Source organism: Salvia hispanica, chromosome 4 (genome assembly GCF_023119035.1).
Source record: "Salvia hispanica cultivar TCC Black 2014 chromosome 4, UniMelb_Shisp_WGS_1.0, whole genome shotgun sequence".
In the NCBI taxonomy this organism is placed as follows: Eukaryota; Viridiplantae; Streptophyta; class Magnoliopsida; order Lamiales; family Lamiaceae; genus Salvia; species Salvia hispanica.
This window is the reverse complement of record NC_062968.1, coordinates 13159927-13182593: the sequence shown is the minus strand read 5'-3', so window position 1 is coordinate 13182593 and position 22667 is coordinate 13159927. Positions and strand designations below refer to the sequence as shown.

At 40.0% G+C, this 22667-nt stretch overlaps 2 long non-coding RNA genes across 2 annotated transcripts; one reads left to right on the top strand and one right to left on the bottom strand.

The window, feature by feature from the left end:
- Positions 1-12047: 12047 nt before the first annotated feature.
- Positions 12048-13826, bottom strand: LOC125219736. The gene is made up of 2 exons (XR_007176199.1): positions 12533-13826; positions 12048-12320 (listed from the first exon to the last, which is right to left on the bottom strand). It is a non-coding gene; the product is annotated as an uncharacterized LOC125219736 (long non-coding RNA).
- A 612-nt stretch (positions 13827-14438) lies between these two features.
- Positions 14439-15372, top strand: LOC125219739. Its single transcript, XR_007176201.1, has 2 exons — positions 14439-14598; positions 15117-15372. It is a non-coding gene; the product is annotated as an uncharacterized LOC125219739 (long non-coding RNA).
- The last annotated feature ends 7295 nt before the right edge of the window (positions 15373-22667 follow it).

The window sequence follows — 22667 nt, the reverse complement described above, 5'->3', positions numbered from 1 at the left end:
TCATCGGTAATGGTTTGCCTATCACTCATATTGGCTCTCTTAAATTACCATTCCCACTCTAAAAGTGAACCATTTTCCTTTTCGGATGTCCCACTTTAAACGACACATTTCTATAAATAAAAACATCACTCTTTCTACTGTTTTCCTATCTCGTATTTAATTCTCTCCACTTAACTAATAAAACAACACTACATAAAATCTCGTACCGAAATGGAAATGTTGTAGTTAGAGTGGACAGAGGGAGTATATTAATATAAAATTTGAATTTGATATAAATACTTGGAGTTAAACTACTTTTATATGCATATACTTTAAAAATAAATTTGAAACTACAGTAAAAAGTTGGAAATTGCCCTCATAACAATTTTAGTGAAACATGTAAAATTGTTTTTAAAAGAAATGAGGATATATTGATGTTTAAGATCACGGTTGTCATCTTAAAACTTAAAAAGTATGTAAAGTTGGTTGGGCTAAACTAGATTGCGTAGAAAGCTTTCATATATTTTTAAAAATTTTACATATTTTTATATTTTATAGTATTATATATTATATAAAAAAAAAAATAGTTATATCTACCGGGGCGCATTATGGTCAATAAGTGAAATTCTGTTAAAAATCAAAACAAATCTCAGCCCTTGGATCCTGAGATTGGATGGATATGATAAGTTACATTATTAGTCCAAAATGCTACATTATCATTATTAGACTAAAATGCTACATTATTGTACTAAAATAGTACATTATTAGCTAAGTTACATTATTTGACTAGTAATCTACATTACTAGATGACACGTGACAATAATCTAACGGTTACATTACAAGATCCAATGACTGAGATTTATTTTAATTTTTGACAGAATTTCACTTATTGATCTGAACACGTCCCTATATCTATATAATTTTATATTTTTACTTATAATTCATTTATATTCTATTTTAGAATTATATGAAATACTATATTATTTTCTCCATCCCACCTATGGTTTCTTTAGGCCGTCTCAACTATAGCTTAATGCATTATTTATTGGCAAAAAGACCAAATAAAAAAAGAAGAATATAGTAAAAGACTATTATTGACCTATATATAAAAATAGTGTAACATTTATATTGAAAGGTTAAACTTTGAAGCAAAAATTTAAATAATCTCACTGTGAATTTATCTACTTTAATAATCAATTACTCCCTCCATTCTTCAAAATTAGAAACTTTTGAAATGACACATAGTTTAATGTAAAATTAGTAAAGTAAGACAAAGAGTGTGTTAGTGAAAAATGAGTAACACCTCATTAGAGAGATAAATTTCCTAAAATTAGTAAAGTAAGAGAGAGATAGAAAGAAAAATGTATTAGTGGAAAATGAGTCACACCTCATTAGAGAGACAAATTTCGTAACATAGAAATTTTTTTATTTTTAAGACAAATTTCGTAACATAGAAATTTTTTTATTTTTAAGAGACGGACCAAAAAAGAAAGACTTTCTATTTTTAGAGGACGGGGGAGTATTAACTAATAAGATTCTAAATTAAATACAAACAGATGATTCAATACTCTAATTGGGTAAAAGTTAATTATAATCATTCATTACATAAATAAAACTAAATGTTCAAAACTGAAATTGATAATCCGTTCCCTCGTAGTTGAGTAATTTTTATATATTGTAACACTTTTATTCTCTCTTACTTTTTTCTCTCTTATTTTATTCTCTCTTACTTTCTTATCTATTTATTTAACACACTCAACGTCTATTTCTTAAATCCAGTGCCGAAAAACTTCACCTCAACTATGAGGGAACGAAGTGGTATAAAATTTCTAAAAGTATACAAATTGTTAGTGACACATAAAAATCGGTTTTAATTTAGTTAACGGACTATTTTTAGGCTTCGAAATATCTCAACTCACAAGTGACAAAATAAAAGCGAATAAAAGCTTTAAAGGGTAATGAAAAATGTTGCAAACCATAACAACAATCTCGTATGGGCAGTGCAGTTGGTTCCGGAGAGATAGATTTGCAAAAATGACCAAGGACCGAATCTCACTACTGCTGTGTAGTTGCAATACCTTTCAAACACAAGTGTGAGGCATGGGAGGTTGCCTTTTGGCAAGATAGTGGCTTACATCCCTCTGCCTTTAGGCCAGGATGAAGGAAACCCTTAGGGCCTTATTAGTATAGTGGGATGAAATGACATTCCTACCTTCATTTACACATTTCATTTAGAATCACCATTCCATTCCACATGGTACTAGTCATTCCTTCCATTTAGCTAAGGAAGGACCATTCCATTCCATTTTTCTGTTTTCTTTTTATTTTAGATTTTAATTATAAAACCTAGTAGTATTATACTCCCTTCACGAAAAATAGACCACATTTGGCATTTTTGGTTGTTCACGAAAAATAGACCAAGTTTGAAAAAGCGCCTCACATTTGCTACCTAACACAATTAAACACTACTAATAACATAGACCTGCATTCCACTAACACTACTTGTCTTTTACTTTTTTCACTTCTCTCTTACGTACCATTCACAATGTGGTCTATTTTTCATGGATGGAGGGAGCATTATATTTAAATTTAATATCAGTCAATTTTATAATTAAATTATAATTTTAGAATTTTTAATTATTAATAAAAATCCACACTACGCACACATTGCGCACACACACACTATACACACTCTCTCCACACACTACACATAATTTACACACACTGCTCAATTTCATTCCATTTGTATTCGTTACATGAACCAAGCACAAGAATGGAATGGAATCCACATTCTATTCACATCCTCATTCCATTCTCATCTCCACTCCATTCCCTCCTTATTCCATTTCATCATAATAAGAAGCCCCTAAGGGTTAGGATTTCAATTTTTTTATTTTTTTTTTCATGAACTGTAACAACAAAACAATTATAAATAAACAATTAACTGGGAACAAAATACTGCTAAGTGGTATTTTTTTCAAGCTTGTAAGAAACGTGAAGTCACGTTTATTGCATAGTATCAGACCGCAAATTTACGTGAATTTTATTTTAAGCCATTCCACTTTAGCGGAATAATGGTTCAAATATAACGGATAATTTTTATAAATAATACCATACAAGTAAGCATTGCATTGTATACTCCATTTAAACAAAAATGGTTCAAATATAATGGTTATTTTGTACATATATATACCCAGAGTCCTATTAACCACAAATCCACCCTTAAAGAGTGAACTAGAGATCAAATTAGGGCCACTCATTTTTCTTAATCTTATGGTTATGATTAATTTACAATTAATTTAATATTTTATTAAATAAAAACTTTTTGTTTTGGATTTTTTTAATTTTTTTTAATTTTTAAATTTTTTTAAAATAATTTTTAATTTTTTTTTATTCGATAAAAACTTGCTGGAGTAAATAATGAACTATATTCACTACATAATGAACTAAATGAATGTATGTTATGAACTTATTACTTCATTCAGTCGTGCTATTACTTTATTCCGTTAGTTTATTACTTCATTTATTCATGCTATTACTTCATTCTATTAGTTTATTACTTCATTCAGTCATGCTATTACTTCATTCCATTAGTTTATTACTCCATAATGTGTATGACATAATTATCTTTTAGTTGGGTTTAGAGTTATTACTTCATTCCGTTAGTTTATTACTTCATTTATTCATGCTATTACTTCATTCTGTTAGTTTATTACTTCATTCCATTAATTTATTACTTCATAATGTGTTATGACATAATTATCTTTCAGTTAGGTTTAGGGTTATTACTTCATTCCGTTAGTTTATCACTTCATTCAGTCATGTTATTACTTTATTCTATTAGTTTAGTACTTCATTTTGTTAGTTTATTACTTCATTCCGTTAGTTTATCACTTCATTCAGTTAGTTTATTACTTCATTCAGTTATGTTATTACTTCATTTCATTAGTTTATTACTTCAATTCATTAGTTTATTACTTCATTTTATTAGTTTATTACTTCATAATGTGTTATGACATAATTATCTTTCAGTTGAAATAAATTCAGTATGTAAAGAATGCAAAAAATTACTTCATAACATATATTCATTTAGTTCATTATGTAGTGAATATAGTTCATTATTTACTCCAGCAAGTTTTTATCGAATAAAATAAAATTTAAAAAAAAAAATTCTAAATTTTTTTTTAAAAAAAAAAAAAATTTTAAAATTTAAAATGTTTTTTTTTAAAAAATAAATTAAAAACATTTTTATTTAATAAAATACAAAATTAATTCTAAATTAATCATAACCATAAGATAAAGAAAAATGAGTGGCCAAAATTTGATCTCTAGTTCGGTCTTTAAGAAAGGTTCGACATTGATCACAACTCTATATACCCACACAAGTAAGCATTATTGTAGATTCCTTTTAAAGAATATTAGTTTAAATAATTAAGGGATATTAGCACCTAATATCTTGGAACTTTAAAAAAGTAGGGCTTTTTTCACGAACTTTGAAATTGGCAAATAATATCACGAACTGTTATTTCCCATAAGTGAAAAAATTTCGTCTATATTAATAGATTGAAGAACAAATTTGTAGGGTGTGCTTCAAGAAAAACTATTCTCAAATATTGAAAATCTTGAAACTCTCGAAGTGGTTATCGAGAAATTACGAAAAAAATCTGTATCATGATATTATTTACCAGAATCTTTTTACTAGTGGGAAATAATAAACTCGGGTAAAATTCATGATATTATTTGCCAATTTCAAAGTTCACGGAAAAAAAACCCAACTTTTTGAAAGTCTGATATTAGGTGCCAATATCCCAATTTAAAAATATGACAGACCAAAATAATAACACATACTATGTACTCCCTCCGTCCCAAGGAAGATGTCCCCTTTCTTGGACGACACATGATTTTATGCAAATTTATTTTGTGTGTTAAGAGGAGAGAGTAAAGTAAGAGAGAGGGAATAAAGTAGAGATAAATGTGTTTCCATTTTAAGTAATGAGTCATTTTAGTTAGGACAAACTAAAAAGGAAAGTGGGTCAACTTCAATGGGACGAAGGGAGTAACAATTAAATTTCTATATCAAATAGTATAAAGCTAGGATAAATACTATTAAAACATATAATATCAAATGGAACATTAGAGAAACTAAAAAAATGACAATGTTCAAATTGATTGTTTAAATATAGCCATACAAGTAAGCATTACATTGTAGATTCTTTTTTAATTAATTGTAAAATCAAATGTATATTAGAATGTCCACGAAAAATGTTGTATCATTGATACGGTATATTACCTAGGATTATCCTCATATCTATTATTTAGTTAGTTATTGATTTCCGATATCTTTTCATATATTCTTAGTATCTTTATTTCTTGTTCCCTAAGTCAGAATAGTCTTATAAATAGGAGATATTGTATTCTTCTATTTCAATTAAGAAATATCAATTATCCTTTTATTTTATCTTTACGCTTTTATCGTATCATTCCTGGTTTGATCGACCGGCAAAGCTCCGACGACTACCTTTTATCCTTAAATTTGACGCCGGAGTAATCGTCGGGCAACAACTCCCGCGACGTTCGACGCAAATTATCCGAGTTAAGGAACTTCATCCTTAACAATTGGTGCTTCTATTTTCGAACTCATGGCTGAAGTCAATCTTTCTTCATGGTCGGAGATATCGCACGCATCTGAAGGCTTGCAATTGACTTCAACAGCAGTAACGTGGGTGAATATTCTCGCTAGGTTGGCTAGAATCGAGTCCCTATTGCTAGAGCATGAGCGCAGGGTAGCAGCAATGCTCCCTCCGTTGCAACCCGAACCTGATCCACCCGACCGAACCCAGCGGTACACCTAAGCACAGGCACCTTACCCGCCCTAACAGCCACCATATCAGCCATATCCGCCACATAACAACCTTTGGAGCTTGCCTGACGTTGTTGATGTTTCAACCAATTCAGCACCGCCGACGCCCCCTGTGCCGATGCCAGAGTCATACCACCGCTATATCCAACCTGCTGCAGCTGCTGTCCGGCAACCACCACAGCTCGGTGACCCTTCTTCTTGGGTCAATATGCCACAACATCAGGTTCTGAATTCAACTCCGACATATATAGCCTCGGCGATTTCCCCGACAGATTCCACTCAAAGCCGCTTCTGCCATGGACAGTATTTTGCTGTGATGCAGCCACAGCTCAGTCCGCCAAACCACTGCTGTTCAGCAATGACACTGCCCGCTGCAGCCCCGCCGACACCTATGTCGTGCTACACTATTACGGGAAAGCTCTATGGGGATCAGATTCCTGTAAATGGATCACCCGAAATAACCGCTGTTGATAGTCAAAGTAATGTGGCTAATTCTGTTGGAAACCAGATTAGGCCAAATATGTTGATCGAGGGATATTCAGATTTGCCATGTAAAAATGGTGGAAAAGTTCATACAGTACACACATGGACCGATCTTGCTGCTAGGAAGCCGCTTCAATCCATTGATGAGACTAGACCTGAAAAAGGAGCACCTGAAGAAGACTCCGAGGAAGAGATCTCCGATGTGGAGAGGGATCCTGCTAAAGATCTTCAGGAGCATGTCGAATGGCTCAAGGTTGAGCAATGCATGTTGATTGAGGAAAAACGGTCAGTTGAGCTCAAGGCAGAAGAGCTCGATATAGCACTGATGGAGATGGTTAAGCAAGATAATCGTCGACAATTAAGTGCTAAGGTGGAACAGAGAGTTGTATGGGCTTCGGACCGCTCTAGTTGAAAAGCACGAACAAGAGAACACAAGGACTCGGATCCAACACAGTCCTCCCTCGGTGATTTCTTATGGGAATAATGAAGGGAGTCGTTCAACTATTCGGTGTGCGTTTGATCCCGGTGGGGATAGCTTGCCAAAGTTTCTGTTTGCGACGCTCGTTGGTGTGTCGTGGTTCCCACCTTGAGGACAAGGTGATTTTAACCGTGGGGGAGTTGATACGGTATATTACCTAGGATTATCCCGATATCTATTAGTTAGTTAGTTATTGATTTTCGATATCGATCATATATTCTTAGTATCTTTATTTCTTGTTCCCTAAGTCAGAATTGTCTTATAAATAGGAGATATTGTATTCTTCTATTTCAATTAAGAAATATCAATTATCCTTTTATTTTATCTTTACGCTTTTATCGTATCCTTCCTGGTTTGATCTACCGGCAAAGCTCCGACGACTACCTTTTATCCTTAAATTTGACGCCGGAGTGATCGTCGGGCAACAGCTCCCGCGACGTTCGACGCAAATTATCCGAGTTAAGGAAGTTCATCCTTAACAATCATCTTGTCATTTTGGGATGTCCAAAGAAATAGTTTCTCTCTAAAGTTGAAAAGTTTCTCTTTCATATTTTTCCTACTTTTTCTCCTCTCCTCTTTATCAATTTTTCCTCTTTATTTCTCTTACTTTACCTACTTTTTTTTTCTTTTTTACTTGACCAATTTCTCATTAAAACTCGTATATCAAAATAGAAAATATTTTTTACAGAGAAAGTAATTAAACTTGTATCCCAAATAGTAGGTAAAGCTAGAATAATTACTATTAAAGCATAGTTACTAATACCAAATGGACTACAAGAGAAACTAAATAAAATGACAATGTTCAAATTGATTGTATAAATAGCCATATAAGTAAGAATTACATTGTAGAATCGCTTTTAATTAATTGTAAATTTAAACCTATACTCTATACCTACTTTAATTTATGGTGACAACCGTGATCGTATTCATTTTTTTTTCAAGCCATAATTTCTAGGTTGCCCGATTGGATTCTTCCTAAGGTCAACTTATCCTCATGCTTTTTATAAAAACAATTGTTAAAGATGGCCGAGAAATTCTGTACCGGTCTGAGGTACGAGATAAGGATGACTCTGGCCAGTCATGAAGGACTGTCCTACACTGAAGCTCTAGGACGAGCACTAGATATTGAGGCAGCTATGCCGGGAGAGAAAACCGGGTCAGCTGTGAATCATGCTCCACCCCCAACTCAGTCCCAAGCATACAGGGACAAGAGGAAATGGGAAGGACCACAGGCCCAATCTGAGCCTAAGCGGGGAGGATATGGACCAAGCAAGCCACAGGGTGGCGGATATCAAACTAGCCCTGGATCATTCAAGGGGAACACCTTAAGGTCCCGCGAATGCCCCAAATGCAACAGACTGCACAACGGCATTTGCAAGTCAGGGACGGATGGTTGCTTCAACTGCGGGAAGACTGGGCACTTTGCCAAATACTGCCCAAACAAGACTTCAGGGATGGGAGCAAAATCTCACCCGTCAGCTCAGCGCCCACAACTGCGCGCAATGAATGTTCAACCTGGAGCAAATCCACGACAGGCACCGAGGAATCAGCAGCAGAGGCCAAAACTCCCATCACAGGCTCGAGCTTATGCAATGAGGCAGAAGCAGCCAGAGGTGAACTAGGGAAACTTGGCAGGCATGGGTAAGCTCTTCAATACCCCTGTTATGCTTCTGTTTGATACTGGTGCTTCGCATTCGTTTATTTCTGCAAATTGCGTGACTACTTTGAAACTCGCTACTAAGGAGTCAGAACATAGAATGGAAGTAGTCTCCCCAGTAGGAGGTCGTATAGAGATTTCTCGTACTTGCTCGAACTTAGAGATCACTCTGGGCGAACTTAAGGTTGTAGCGAACAACTTGAGTGTTATGATCATGTGGGATGTGGACATAATACTAGGAATGGACTGGCTGGCTGAAAACCATGCCACGATCCTTTGCAAAGAGAGGCAAATTTCTTTTGGAAACCCCGAAGGTGAAGCTAACCGCTTTCACGGAATTTCTTTAGGAACGCGAAAATCTGTAATCTCGATGTTGCAAGCCAACAAGCTGATGGGGAAAGGATGCCCCGCATACCTTGTCTACTTGAACAAAGAGGAGAAAGACGAAAGAAAATTGGAAGAGGTCGACATCGCTCGCGAATTTCCGGATGTGTTTCCTGACACACTACCGGGTTTGCCGCCAGACAGGCAAGTGGAGTTCACTATAGATCTAGAACCAGGATCTGCTCCAGTATCAAAGGCACCATACCGAATGGCCCCAAAGGAACTAGATGAACTGAAGGTACAGCTGCAAGAACTCCTAGACCTGGGATTCATCAGACCCAGCGTCTCGCCATGGGGAGCACCTGTACTGTTCGTCAAGAAGAAAGACGGGACCATGAGGATGTGTGTGGACTACCGAGAGCTTAACAAGCTGACTCTCAAGAACAAGTATCCCTTACCCAGGATCGACGATTTGTTTGACCAGCTCAAAGGAGCTAGTGTGTTCTCCAAGATGGATCTGAAATCGGGATACCACCAGCTGAAGATTATACCAGCGGATGTGCCCAAGACGGCCTTCCGAACCAGATATGGTCACTATGAGTTTACGGTGGTGCCGTTTGGACTAACGAATGCACCGGCGGTGTTCATGGACCTGATGAACCGCGTTTTTCATCCTTACCTCGACAAGTTTGTCCTAGTCTTTATCAACGATGTGCTGATATACTATAAGAATAGGAAGGAACGTGAAGAGCATTTAAGGACTGCTCTAGAGACGCTTCGGGCGGAGAAGTTGTATGCCAAATTCAGCAAGTGCGAATTCTGGCTCAATGAGGTGAATTTTCTTGGACATATTGTGACAGCGGATGGGATCCGAGTGGACCCTGCAAAAGTGGAGGCGGTACGAAATTGGAAGGTACCAACTACTCTCAACGAGATCCGAAGTTTCTTAGGACTGGCCGGCTACTTTAGAAGATTCATTGAAGGATTCTCGAAGATTGCACGGCCGATGACTTAGCAACTCAAGAAGGTAACCAAGGTCTCATGGTCTCCTGAGTGCGAGGCGAGTTTTCAGCTGTTAAAAGAGAAATTGACCAGCGCACCCGTACTAGCAGTCCCAGAGCCAGGGACGGACTACGTTGTGTATACGGATGCCTCCAAGAGCGGACTTGGATGTGTGTTGATGCAGAATGGGAAGGTGATCGCTTATGCGTCACGGCAACTCAGGCCACACGAGCTCAACTACCCAACACACGACCTAGAACTGGCAGCAGTGGTCCTTGCCTTGAAAATTTGGAGACACCACCTATATGGAGTTAGGTGTGAAATTTTCACGGACCACAAGAGTCTCAAGTACTTCTTCGAGCAAAAGGATTTGAATATGCGACAGAGGAGATGGCTCGAATTAGTAAAAGACTATGACTGCGGCATAAATTACCACCCAGGCAAGGCCAACGTTGTGGCAGACGCGTTGAGCCGGAAGACTCAACACCAAGTGGCAGTCCTGTTCACTCAGGAAGAGGAATTGCTGCGAGAATTCGATAGAATGAGTTTAGAAATGGTGCGAGCACCCGAAACTATAGAAGGCATAGTTTCTACTCTAGTAGTCATTCCCGATTTGAGAGGCAGAATCATCGAGGCCCAGAGACGGGACGAAACTCTAGAGAAGTTGCGCCTAAAAGTGAGAACGGGCGAATAAAGAACTACCAGGAGGAGGCAGATAACGCCCTCACATTCGAAGGGAGATTGTGTGTGCCGAACCAGGAAGAGCTCAGAAACGAGATAATGAGCGAGGCACACGATACTCCATACACCGCCCACCCAGGGAGTACAAAGATGTATAAGGACTTGAAGAAGAAGTTCTGGTGGGACGGCATGAAGAGAGATATAGCATCTTTCGTTGAGAGGTGTCTTGCCTGTCAACAAGTGAAGGCACTACACCAACGACCTTATGGAAAGTTGCAGCCGTTGGAAATTCCCGAGTGGAAGTGGGAACACATAGCTATGGATTTCGTTACGGGATTGCCGAAATCTCAAAAAGGAAATACTGCAATCTGGGTGATAGTGGATCGTCTCACTAAGAGCGCCCATTTTGTACCGATACCTATCACATACGGGTCGGAGAAGCTAGCCCAGTTGTATGTGAAGGAGATCATTCGCCTGCACGGCATACCAGCGACGATTACGTCAGACAGAGATGCTAAATTCACGTCCAGATTTTGGAAGAGCCTACAGAAAGAGCTAGGGACACAGCTGAATTTTAGCACTGCTTTTCATCCACAGACCGACGGGCAGTCGGAGAGAACGATTCAAACACTAGAGGATATGCTAAGGGCAGTAGTGCTCGATAGAGGGAGCAATTGGGAACAAGTACTGCCTCTGATAGAGTTTGCCTATAACAATAGCTACCAGGCAACGATTGACATGGCTCCATACGAAGCTTTATACGGAAGGAAGTGTAGATCACCCCTCTATTGGGATGAGGTTGGTGAGAGGAAAATTCTGGGCCCAGATGCGGTCGAAGAGATGATAGAAGTTGTCAGAAAAATCCGAGAGAGGATCAAAGAGGCTCAGGACAGACAGAAGTCCTATGCAGATCTTCGGCGGACAGATTTGCAGTTTACTTTAGGAGATAAGATTTTCTTGAGAGTATCTCCCTCGAAAGGGATCACCAGATTTGGAGTCAAGGGAAAACTCCGACCCCGCTACATAGGACTGTATGAGATTTTGGAAGCGGTCGGACCAGTAGCTTATCGATTGGCGCTACCGCCAAGCTTTGGAAGCGTTCACAACGTGTTCCATGTATCCCAGCTAAGGAAGTATGTGTTCGATCCGAAGCACGTGATCCACCAAGAAGAGATGATAATTAATCCGGATCTGAGCTATGAGGAAAAGCCAAAGAAAATTTTGGATAGAAAAGTGCAACAATTGAGGAATAAGGCGATCACTTCAGTGAAAGTACTGTGGGAGCACCACGGGCAAGAAGAAGCCACGTGGGAGTTGGAGGATAAGATGAAGGAACGTTACCCCGAACTTTTCAAGTAGAGCTGCACAAATTTCGGGACGAAATTTCTTATAAGGAGGGTGGAATGTGACGCCCCGGAATTTCGTTCCCTTCTTTCGAGATAAATCGGATTTATTAGCTTAATTAATTTCTTTTAGAAGATGTGTAATCGTACTTTCCTCGTTGTATTCGACTTTGGAGTAATTTAAGTATCTTCGTTGGAGGAAATAAAATGCAAGGAAAATTTAAGTTTCAAGAATAAAAGTGGAGAAAATACTTTTATTAGAGAAATGTGGATACACTGTGAAGAAATAGAAATACATGGATGATGGAAATAGTACATGCCTGCAAGTTTGATAAAAATCAACATGCACCTATTCTACGCTATCTATCCTACTTCTTTAATTCTCAAGTTTGGAAGCAAACTAAATTGAGAATAGAACCAAATGAGCTCAAGAGGAGCATCTCCTTTCTTTCCCTCTTTTTCTTAATCTCGATTTTGCTTCCCTCCACAAGCTCCAAGAATGCCTCCATGTACCTACAAAGTTTACACCAAATTGGGGGTTAGAAAGTTACACACAAGTAAAGAGGGAGGGAAGCACAAGCTAAATAAGAGATGGAGCAAGTAGGTGAATAGTGCAGCTAGAAGAGCTACAAGATAGAGCATGAGGTAAGCCAATTTTTGTCACCACTTCATCTAACATCAAAAGAGATTCAAGACAAAGAAGGCATAGGAGAAAGAGCTCCTACACAAGCCCAAAAGTAGAAGATGAGACAAACTCTCATCTCCCCGTCGATCAAGGCCGAGAAATCAGCCAAGAAGATCAGCCACCATCACCAAAACGGCAAGAATCTCACAATCATCAAGCTCGAAAGTGAGAGTGCTAGCAAGCCCAAAATAGGATCCTTTGGCTCCAAGTCTCAAACCTAGCTTCCAATAGATTAGCACCATATAAGAGCCACCTTCCCCTTCACCTCCGCCACCCCACTCTCGACACCACCACCCACTCACGACACCAAGCGCGGGGCGGCGAAGAGGAGAGGAAGGAGTGGTGAGCGGCGAGGGCGAAAACCGCCACCACCGATACAAGTTCAGCAAGTGAGGTAAACAACCTCAACACCAACACTCTCCGCATCATGTAGAACAACAAGTAGATAGCTCAAGAACTTAGAATTTCCATAAGATTCTCACAACCAAGTATGGAACAATAGCAGAAACCTCAAGATCTCCCACAGTAAGCATGTGTAAGAATAGAGACTCAATACAGTAAGCTAAGTGCCCCAATTGAAAAAAAATCAGAACTTTAATACCATAGCCAAAGACCAATTCCAGTGAGCACTCAAAAAGGATGGATCATGGAATTTAAATACACCAACAAGAACATAGAAATACCATCAATCTCCAATCTACTAGAATTTAAGGAAATTGAGTAAAGGAGAAAATGGGAGGTGACTTAGCTTAGGCGGAGGGGCTGCCGGGCGACGAGCGAGCGTCGACGGAGTCCGAAAATTTCCGCGGAGCACCAGGCTGAGAGAGAGGAAAGAGGAGACGAGGCTCTCCTCTCCGCCGCTGGATTCGACGAGAAGGCGACAAGGCAGCGGCCCTGCTCGCAGCTGGAGGCGTGAGTGCGACGGCGAACTTCGGAGCTTCCCCACGTGAGCCGGAGAAAGAGTGCGTGCAGCACTAGGAGCCCGACGAGTGCTCGGCGGCGGCGCTGCCACCACTGGCGCGAAGAGGCGACGGGGAGAGCTCGACAGAAAGGGCAGCGAAGAGGGAGAACTCGATGGAGGAAGGAGTACGCGCCGACGGGACTCCGGAATTCCGTTGGGGTGGGGCGCGGTTTTGCCGGAGAGGAAAGGCGTCGCCTCTGAATTCGATTAGGGATTTCAGTTTGAGAGGTAAATGATTTTGGGGTAAATGTGCAAAATTGGGAGAAGAGGCGGAGCCGGCGACGCTCCGGCGACGCAGAGAGGCCTCGATTCGTCGGAGATGGCGATTCTCCGGAGATGGAAGAGTGGTTGTCGCTACTGCTTCTTCTTCTTTAGAAAGAGTTCATTTGGGAATAAGGTGAATTTGGAGAAGAAGGGTTGATCGATGGAGTATAAGAGGAGTATGTTGGGCTAATTTATTTTAAATAGTTGTTGGGCCTTAGTAAGTAATTAAGAATTGGGCCAAGGAATTTTTGTTGATTTGGGCCACTTGAGTTGTTATAATTAAGTGAGTGCAGTGGGCTTTGGGCCAAGATTTAAATTATGAGAAGTTGGATGGAATTAATTTAAGGACTTGAGTTGGAGCTCAATTAATTAATTTCCAAACAATTTGCTAAGTTTTCAAAGATAGAAAATATAGAGTTGGAGCCCGAAAGTTGATAAGTTAAATTCCAAATAATTTATTTAGATTCCAGGAAAATAAAGTAGTAGAGTGGGAGACGCGAAAGCCGACCGGCGTCGCCCCGCGACGCCATGGGCGGCCTTAAGAAAAATCCGAAGAAAGGATTTAAGAGGAGACTTTCCAAGAATTCTTATTCTATTAAATAAGTGCCCGAATATTTAAGTTAGAGAGAATAGAATTTCTCCAAAGATAATAAAGAGAATAAATAAACTCTGCAGAGTAGTAAAGCCGAGGTAGGATTAAGAAAAATCCTATAAGCCGAGACTGAGATATAGGTGCTATCCAATAGGATGCATGCATTCTTTCTAAAGAGAAATAATTCAAGTATTAATTAGCGTGCTACGCTATTTATTTTCAAGGGATAAATTGCTCGAGGGCGAGTGAGGCCAAAGCGAGTAATTGAGTTGAGACATAAGCATATCAGGTGGGCTTTCTTTTAATATCCAGCACTATAGTGTGGATATAAAGCAAATACTTTTGAAGTTATGAAAAATCATTCTCAAAATGAAGCAGCGATTATTTTTGAAGTGTTGTCATGCCATAAAATGTTTATTTTGAGGCCTATCTGCTAGGGGCTAGATGCCTGTGGGTTTTGGCGATGCTAGGCCGAGTTTAATGAATTCGGTTCCCAATAGGACCGCAAATCCTGTTAGGAATAACGTGCACGAGAGCCGTGAGCCATCAGCGGTTAGCCGGCGATGTGTCCGCTGAAGGTGGCCACCTTCACGGTACACGATTCTCAGATAAGGCGAGGATCCAAAAGAACTTAGACTGCAATCGGACTTTTAAGATCACAGAGAATTTAGTATGCTCGGGCCTTTTAAGAAAAACCCCCGTGCGATACTGTAGATGGATGACAACTATATATTGTATGTTTTGTTTTCGGCATGTGTCCACTGAGTACTCCTGTACTCAGCCCTGCATGTATTTATAAATGTGCAGGTTGAACGTCAAGAGGATGGAGAAATGATCGGAGTCGATGCTACTAAATAATCCAGTGGATCTTTTCACGATTCGTGTCTTCATACACGAAGTCGTCTAGTATGAACTTATTCCGCTGCTCTTTTGTGAAGTGAGACATCTTAGAATCTCACCTTCGAACTCTGATTTATTGATGTAATGTTTATTCTAGTTCTAAGACCATGTAATGGTACATTTGACTTCTATTCTATGATATGATCGACTTGGCCTTCGGGCATATTCACAAGTTCTTTCCCCTTTTCTTTCCCCGTTTCTTTAATCCCTCCCATTAGTCGCGATTTACCCGCTTTCGCTATCCTTAGCAAAGTGCGGTCGTGACAGAGTGGTATCAGAGCCTCAGTTTCTTTCCTGCTCTGAGATCCAAACTTTCTTCAGTCAAGATCTAGACTTGTTCACTAGATCATTCCAAGTAATCGACTCGATCATCTCCATGACGTTCAACCAAGTTGGAAGTAAAGAAGTGAAATTTGGAGATAACCGATGCAAGTGTGACGAAAGATAATCCCAGTCGAGAATGAAAGAACATAGTGTGAAAAAGAGTTTCCTTAAAGAATGTAGCTCGAGATGAGACTACAAAGGATGAACCATAAATCCTATAATTGTTTTCCTAAGCAACAATTCTTGAGACAATGCTAGACAGAGTTAGGCACGAAAGCGTGATCCGCGGTGACACGACTTTTTGCGCGAGAAGAGCCGACGCCCAATGCACGAGAGCACAAGAGGGACAAATGTTGAAAATGGAAATGAGGAACGATGCTATAAGGGAATAGCACAAGATAGATCCTCACGGTGGCTATGCCACTCGACTAGATCCGAAAGAGAGTATCGATTCCATCACGTTTCCCGAGACCCTTTAGAAACGTTAGATTTGAGGTGTGAACTTAGTTTGTTGACGTTAGATCACACAGTATAGTGGCTCTAGTTGAGGATTCCTTTGACTTAGACTCTCATGCATCGCTTTTACGCTACGTTCTCCCTGCGAGTACTACTTTTGACTCGAGATATACCTTGTGTAGATGGCTCGTCGACGTTTTACCGCACGGAAGCGGGTCAGGAGGGGTGCTAGCCCCGCAGAGTATGTGCGAGCTTACCAGACTTACCGGAGGTATCATGGTGACTCACTGGGGGAGTTTCTGGCGCATTTTCAGCGCCTATGGTGGGATGCGGCCTTCCATGGCAACGTCACTGGATACGACGGTATAGCCCGTCTACTGAGCTTGCTCCCCGACGGATGGAGAGAGTGGGCCACTATGGAGGCCAAAGAGTACGTCGTCCCTGCTTATCCTGCATACGACCTAGTGGGAGATTTCCCCAGATTCCTGTCAGCAGTATTCACTCGCTTCGTGTGCCACGGGTCTCTCCCGCCACCGATGACCGATTTGCCAGTGTCCAAGGTCCAGGACCCTCCGGCACCAATGACGCCAGGACGTCCCAGTCAGCAGGGGTCCGAAGCAGGGCCATCCCGCCCACCGGCAGGGAGTAGGACTCCCTACTCCAACTTTGCGCAGAGTACCACCAGCACAACCACCGTCTTCACAGGACCCCGTATCCCTCCCAGAGATAGAGCATAGGGCACAGGAGGCTGCCCGGAAGGGGAAAGCCCCTGTCCCCGATTCTGAGGAGGATGAGGAGGAGGACCTACCCGAGGTCGCTCCAGTCGGGAGCTCTAGTCTGCAGGCCATCGCGGTCCCGAGCAACTACTCACGCTCTCACTCGGCAGCTGAGGCCGATTACCCAGACATGGGGAGGCGTATGGTGCCAGTGGACGCCATATGGCCGAACCTTAGGGAGACTGGAGTTGAGGCCGCACCCCCAGCCCCCACCGAGGAGAACAAGGAGGACCCGCATCTCATGTGGGACTGGGCTTGCGGAGAGGATGAGAATAATCCTATACTTGTTGACAGCGATGAGGAGCAGGGGCCAAAAGAGGAGCGCCCACAGGACAGCGACAGCGAGGAGGCCTGGGACTGCGGCTACTACACTGCTTCCGGGAAGTAGGTTTGGTACTGAGGATCAGTAAGGAGGTTGTACCATTAGAAACGTCCTAGTATGATGGCGTTCTGATGTAGTTGCTCTTTTCTTTCTAGGACCTTCAGTAGATCACATTTTGTTAGCACATAAGACCCGGGATGTTAGGAGGGCAGTGGCTAAGTACTTTAGTGATGTTCCGCAGTATCGGGGCTTCACAATACGTATTTGGGTGTACGTTTTAGGATTCATCTTTCGTAAAAAGTCCTTTCAAGGCAGACTCTTTATTCCTATGACGATATACTGTTTTGGCAGATTATGGAAAATTAGTTATCTTGGAAAAGTTGTGTTCGCTTCCATGATTCAGTTGTTATGTTTTGTCCTCAAAATTTTGATAGTACATAACGAGTAATTGCACGAACAATTAGGATGCCTCCAAGGAGAGCTGATGAGCCACGAGGCCGAGGACGTGGGAGAGGCCGAGGTCGAGGCCGAAGAGAACTCCCTATCTTGGAGGAAGAAGTTCAAGGAGATTGGTATGAAGTGACACCACCCCCATCACCTGTTCCACCGCCTTCACCACCTCCACCACCACCCCAGCCACAGGACCGTAGGGTCGAGAGATGTTTCTGAGACAGAATCCACCAGTGTTCAATGGGTTAGGAGACCCAACTGTTGCTGAAACTTGGATACGCGCACTGGAGCACATATTCAACTTTTTGCACTGCACAGACCAAGTGCGTCTTGTTGGAACTGGCAGCGGAAGCGGAGCGTTTAAAACAATAAATCAATCACATAATAATCAGATCTATTTAGCAGATTATTTAGACAAAACCTATTCGTGTAAATATCACATGTATCATGCTTACAACTTGAATCAATCATGCTTTAAGAATATTGAAACCTAAAACATGCTTTTCTACGGAGCAGAAAAATACCTAATTAATTCTCCAAAGAATTGAAGATGGCTAGCTTCTTCTCCACGTGATGCTTTGAGTACTAGACCACAAATCTTCTCTCTGGTTCCCGAACTGTATCCCAATATCAGTGTGGGCTGATCTTACTAGAATACTAGGACTTAAATAAAGAAGACAGAAGAAATCCTTTTTGGAATAGGAGAGGAATTCGAAAATCTCCTCAGCTGGGGAGGGGAATTTTCGAAAATTACAATGATGAAAAATTGTGTTTTCTGTCTCCTTTATTCTCCTATTTATATTAAGTTCCTATTGGGCCCAGACAAGGATCTATGGAAGGTTTTGGATATGGGCTCATCCAATTTACTTTTTACTAATTAAATTGAACCCACAATTTAATATAAGTTATAATTGGAATATTACGAGCAGCCACTACAGAAGTAATATTGAACTCTCCCCATCCAAATCCGAAATTACAAGTAATCCGGGTTTCCGTTTATCTTTCATTTCTCGTGCTTAAGATTAAAATGTCCATTAATTAATTAATGTCTGCTATTGACTTAATTAATTAACTTCTTATTGATTCCAAGAGTGGACTTAGCATGAAACGCTTATTTATTATTCATAGAGTAATCACACTCCAACTAGCTAGGTTCCGAATAATAAAACCTTGTTTCGCGCTCCTCTTGAGGACATTATCAAACGAGACTCAGCTCGCGCACGATTCAATATAATAGCAATCCTAGCACCGCTAGATATTGATCACCACTACCCAATATATTAGGATCATTGGGTTACGAAAAACCCGCACCATTTGATAAGTCAAAGTAGTGTACAATCAATACCGTATGCTCAATGCTAACCTACATTGATTAAGAAATAAATATTTATCAAGACCTCGCCTTTCAGTAGATAGCCTAAGGCAAGTCTTGCTGTTAGATCCGTTCAGTTCTATACCACACCAATGTCATCTTATTTCGTAAGGCTTAGAAATATGCGGACTGACATTGCAACCTTTCTCGATGGATAGTCAAATTCCATCTAGGTTGTGAAATACATATTTTTCTTTGTTTAGAACTGACCATATTACCTTAAAGTGGACGACGCCCACAACCGGTATACTAAAACAAAGACTTAGACTTTGTTAAGTTAACTTATACATTTAAACATGCATTAACATCCATTAAATGTAAAACATAATAACATTATGACAAAAATAATCTGTTTTATTTATTGGAAAATAAAATAAGAGTTTTACAGTATTCAATCACTCGAAACGTGATTTCTAGTATACAAACTCTAACAATGCCAAGCCGAGACTGATACGATTGGTCCTACTTCAACAAGGATGTGAGAACGTGGTAGGTGACCACTTGTCGAGATTAGAGCACTGTTTTGAAGGGGAGAATTTGAAGGTTCCCATCAATGAAGAATTCCCCGACGAGCATCTCTTCTATGCTCAAGGCTCATCTCCGTGGTTTGCAAATATTGTAAACTTTTTGGTGGCAAAGATCATTCCCGAAGGACTACAAGTCATATCAGAAGAAGTTCTTCCACGATGTCAAGTTCTACTTTTGGGACGAGCCATTCTTGTTTAGGCGATGTGCCGACATGGTGATACGAAGATGCGTTCCCGATGATGAATGGGAACATGTGATGAGGAAGTCGCCGACGGAGAGTACAAGTGAGGAGCCGGGAGTAAGTCAGACAGAGAGAGTAAGAGGGAAGAAACAGAGGAGACATCTCAAGAGGAAGAGAATGAGACATCACCGGAGGAAGAGAACGAGGTGGAGCATGCGAGGGAAGATGAGAGTATGTGACCGAGAGGCACATGAAGATGGCAAGAAAGCTCCGTCCGAGAGAGAACTTGAAGCCTCCGCAGAAGTTCCACGTGTAATTCTTACAATAGAAGTTTATTGTGTTTAATTTATTTTAATGACTTTTCTTTTATTTTCCTTTAATTGCTAAACTTTACGTCGAGCGTTTTATAAGCTCCGTTCGGGTTTTCTTTGTTGATTTTTTCCCGGATGTTTAGGATAGGTCGAATCAACCCTACGGTCCTTAATTAGTTATATAAATAGGGCTATTCATTAATTCTCTCCTTAATTAATGAAATATATAATTTCCCAATATCGTGCATATCAAGTTTCTTCACAAACCCTTGACTGCCGACGGGAGAATTCCCGCGCGCCAGCTATCTACCGCCGCTGACCCTCTTCAGAAGGGCGCCAGATTTGATTGTGGAAGTTTGATTTAGGACGGAGAAGGCAGTTGAGAGATGTCATTTCTTAACAAGATGCTCTAAGAGCTTTCTACTGAGAGATGCTCAATTCTTGAAACTGGATTTTTTGGTAATATAAATAACGGCTAATTAAACATTTAATTATGTTCTTACACATTTTGTAAGAAGTGGAATGTAATTTAATCTAAAATCATTTTAGAAAGAAATAGAATACCATGCTTCCAAGGAGATCTAATTCAATGTTGTTTTAATTTATTTTAATAGAAATTTTGTATTTTTAAGGAGGAATCGGATGATGCTCAGGTTTCCACGGGTTAGGGTTTCTTGTTAATTAAAGAGAGTGCGTCCAACTGACCAGGATGAAAATCCCAACCTAGCTGAGTCATTGGCACGACAACCGGATATCAAACAAATTCCTCAACCCACTTCTACTGGCTAGTATAGTGGAGGTAAGGGTCGAACCCCACAAGGATGGACACGTTCGGATAACTGTGGTGATACTCCTGTGTGGTTTTGGTTAGCTACCACGCTTTGGGTTGAGATTCTACCTAGACGGAATTTAAAGATGGTACTCTACTGACTAGTGGGCGTGAAAGTGACCGACATGTGGTTGTGTTTGTGGAAATAGAGGATAAGGTATCTCAGGGACATGTGGAAAGAAGACAGTTAATAAATGAGGAAAGTAGAAAGCAGGGTATATCGAGTGGTTGGGTGGCTACTATGACAGGTATGGAAGGTACAACTGAAAAGTAAAAGACAAAAGCAAAAAGTAACCAAAAAGCAAAAGTGGTCTATAGCAAAAGTGGATTGTGATGTTTTCTTGTTCAACAAGTATCAACAGAAATTACATGAACTCAAAATCCATGGATGAACTCAGATCAACAAATTTACACACAAGATCCATCGATTAAAAAGCTTAATCTTAAGATTAACGGCTAAACTGCAGATTACTCCTACTGGCTAACATGCAAGGTGGTGATGACAACGTAAAATAGGAAACTCATGCACGAAAACTTAACTAAAACATAACTTCAAACTTCAATCAACAACTCCAAATCTAGAATACTCAACGAGAATATATGCAAACACTTAGAAATTAAAAGCGACAACTAGATCTAACTTTCCTAGGCAGAACGAAGCAACTTCAAACCAAAGAGACATACGAAATAGAAACTTCATAATTAAAATGTTTGGATCGCAACCAAATACTTCAAAAGACAACAAGATTTAATGTTTGCAACAGATCCAACGAAGAAAGCAAGTAAACTTTAAACTATGAAAGCGATTAAAGATTGTTTATGCCACTCCGGGCGATGAAACTGCTATACTACGATGACAAACTGGCTGGAACGGTGGGATGATGACTCTCCGGTAGACGGCTAGAACTTCAGGTGATCATGGCTGTGGCGAGGAACGAGAAGAACTGGACAATGCCGAAGGAACTGATCTTCTAGAGAGAATTCTAACTAAGTGTAGTGGTTGGACTTTCGAACTGCGAACTTTTTCTGTCTCTCCAAGTGGCTTCTTTTATAGGGAGGTTTTCCCTTGTTTTTAGGGTAGACTTCCTCCGCGAAATGACTTTTCTTTCCTTGTTATTGATCATCCCAGCTATCCTTCTTCTCCATCTCGTGCCTTTTCTCTGGCATGCATCCTGATCAGTATTGCACCCTTCTTGCGCTCTTTTCACCTGCGACATCCGAACCATCTCCGGCTGACTTGGTGCCCTTTCTCCTGCACACTTAAGCAACTATTTTGCGGATAATACATGCAAATCACAACATACTGACTATATATATATATATATATATATATATAGGGGTGCGTTATGCTCCTTTGCACCCTAAGTGTCCTATTTCCTTCTTAATCTCAGCCCTTGGATCCTTGAATTGGATGGTTGTGATCAATGCATTATTAGTATATAATGTTGCATTATTAGCCGTTGTGCATTATTAGAATGAAAATGTGCATTATTAGTCTATAATATTGCATTGCCATTGTGCATTATTAGAATGAAAATGTACATTATTAAATGACACGTGGCATTAATCTAACCGTCAGATGACAAAATCGTGGGGCTAGGATTAAGAAGGAAAAAGGACAAAAGATATGAAAAGGATTTGAATACACCCTATATATATATATATATATATATGGTCTTGTTAGGTTGAGATTTTTAGGCCTAATTGAGAATTGAGATGCAATCTCAGCCACTCATTCACAATTTTCGCACGATGTCAACTACGGGTATTATCGATTATTTCATTTCAATAGTCAGAATATCAAATGTCAACGAGCTCGTATTAAAATGTCAACACAACTAAAAAATAACAATTATAATTCACATATCAATACCGAAGAATATCAAATGTCAACAACTAACAACTAACA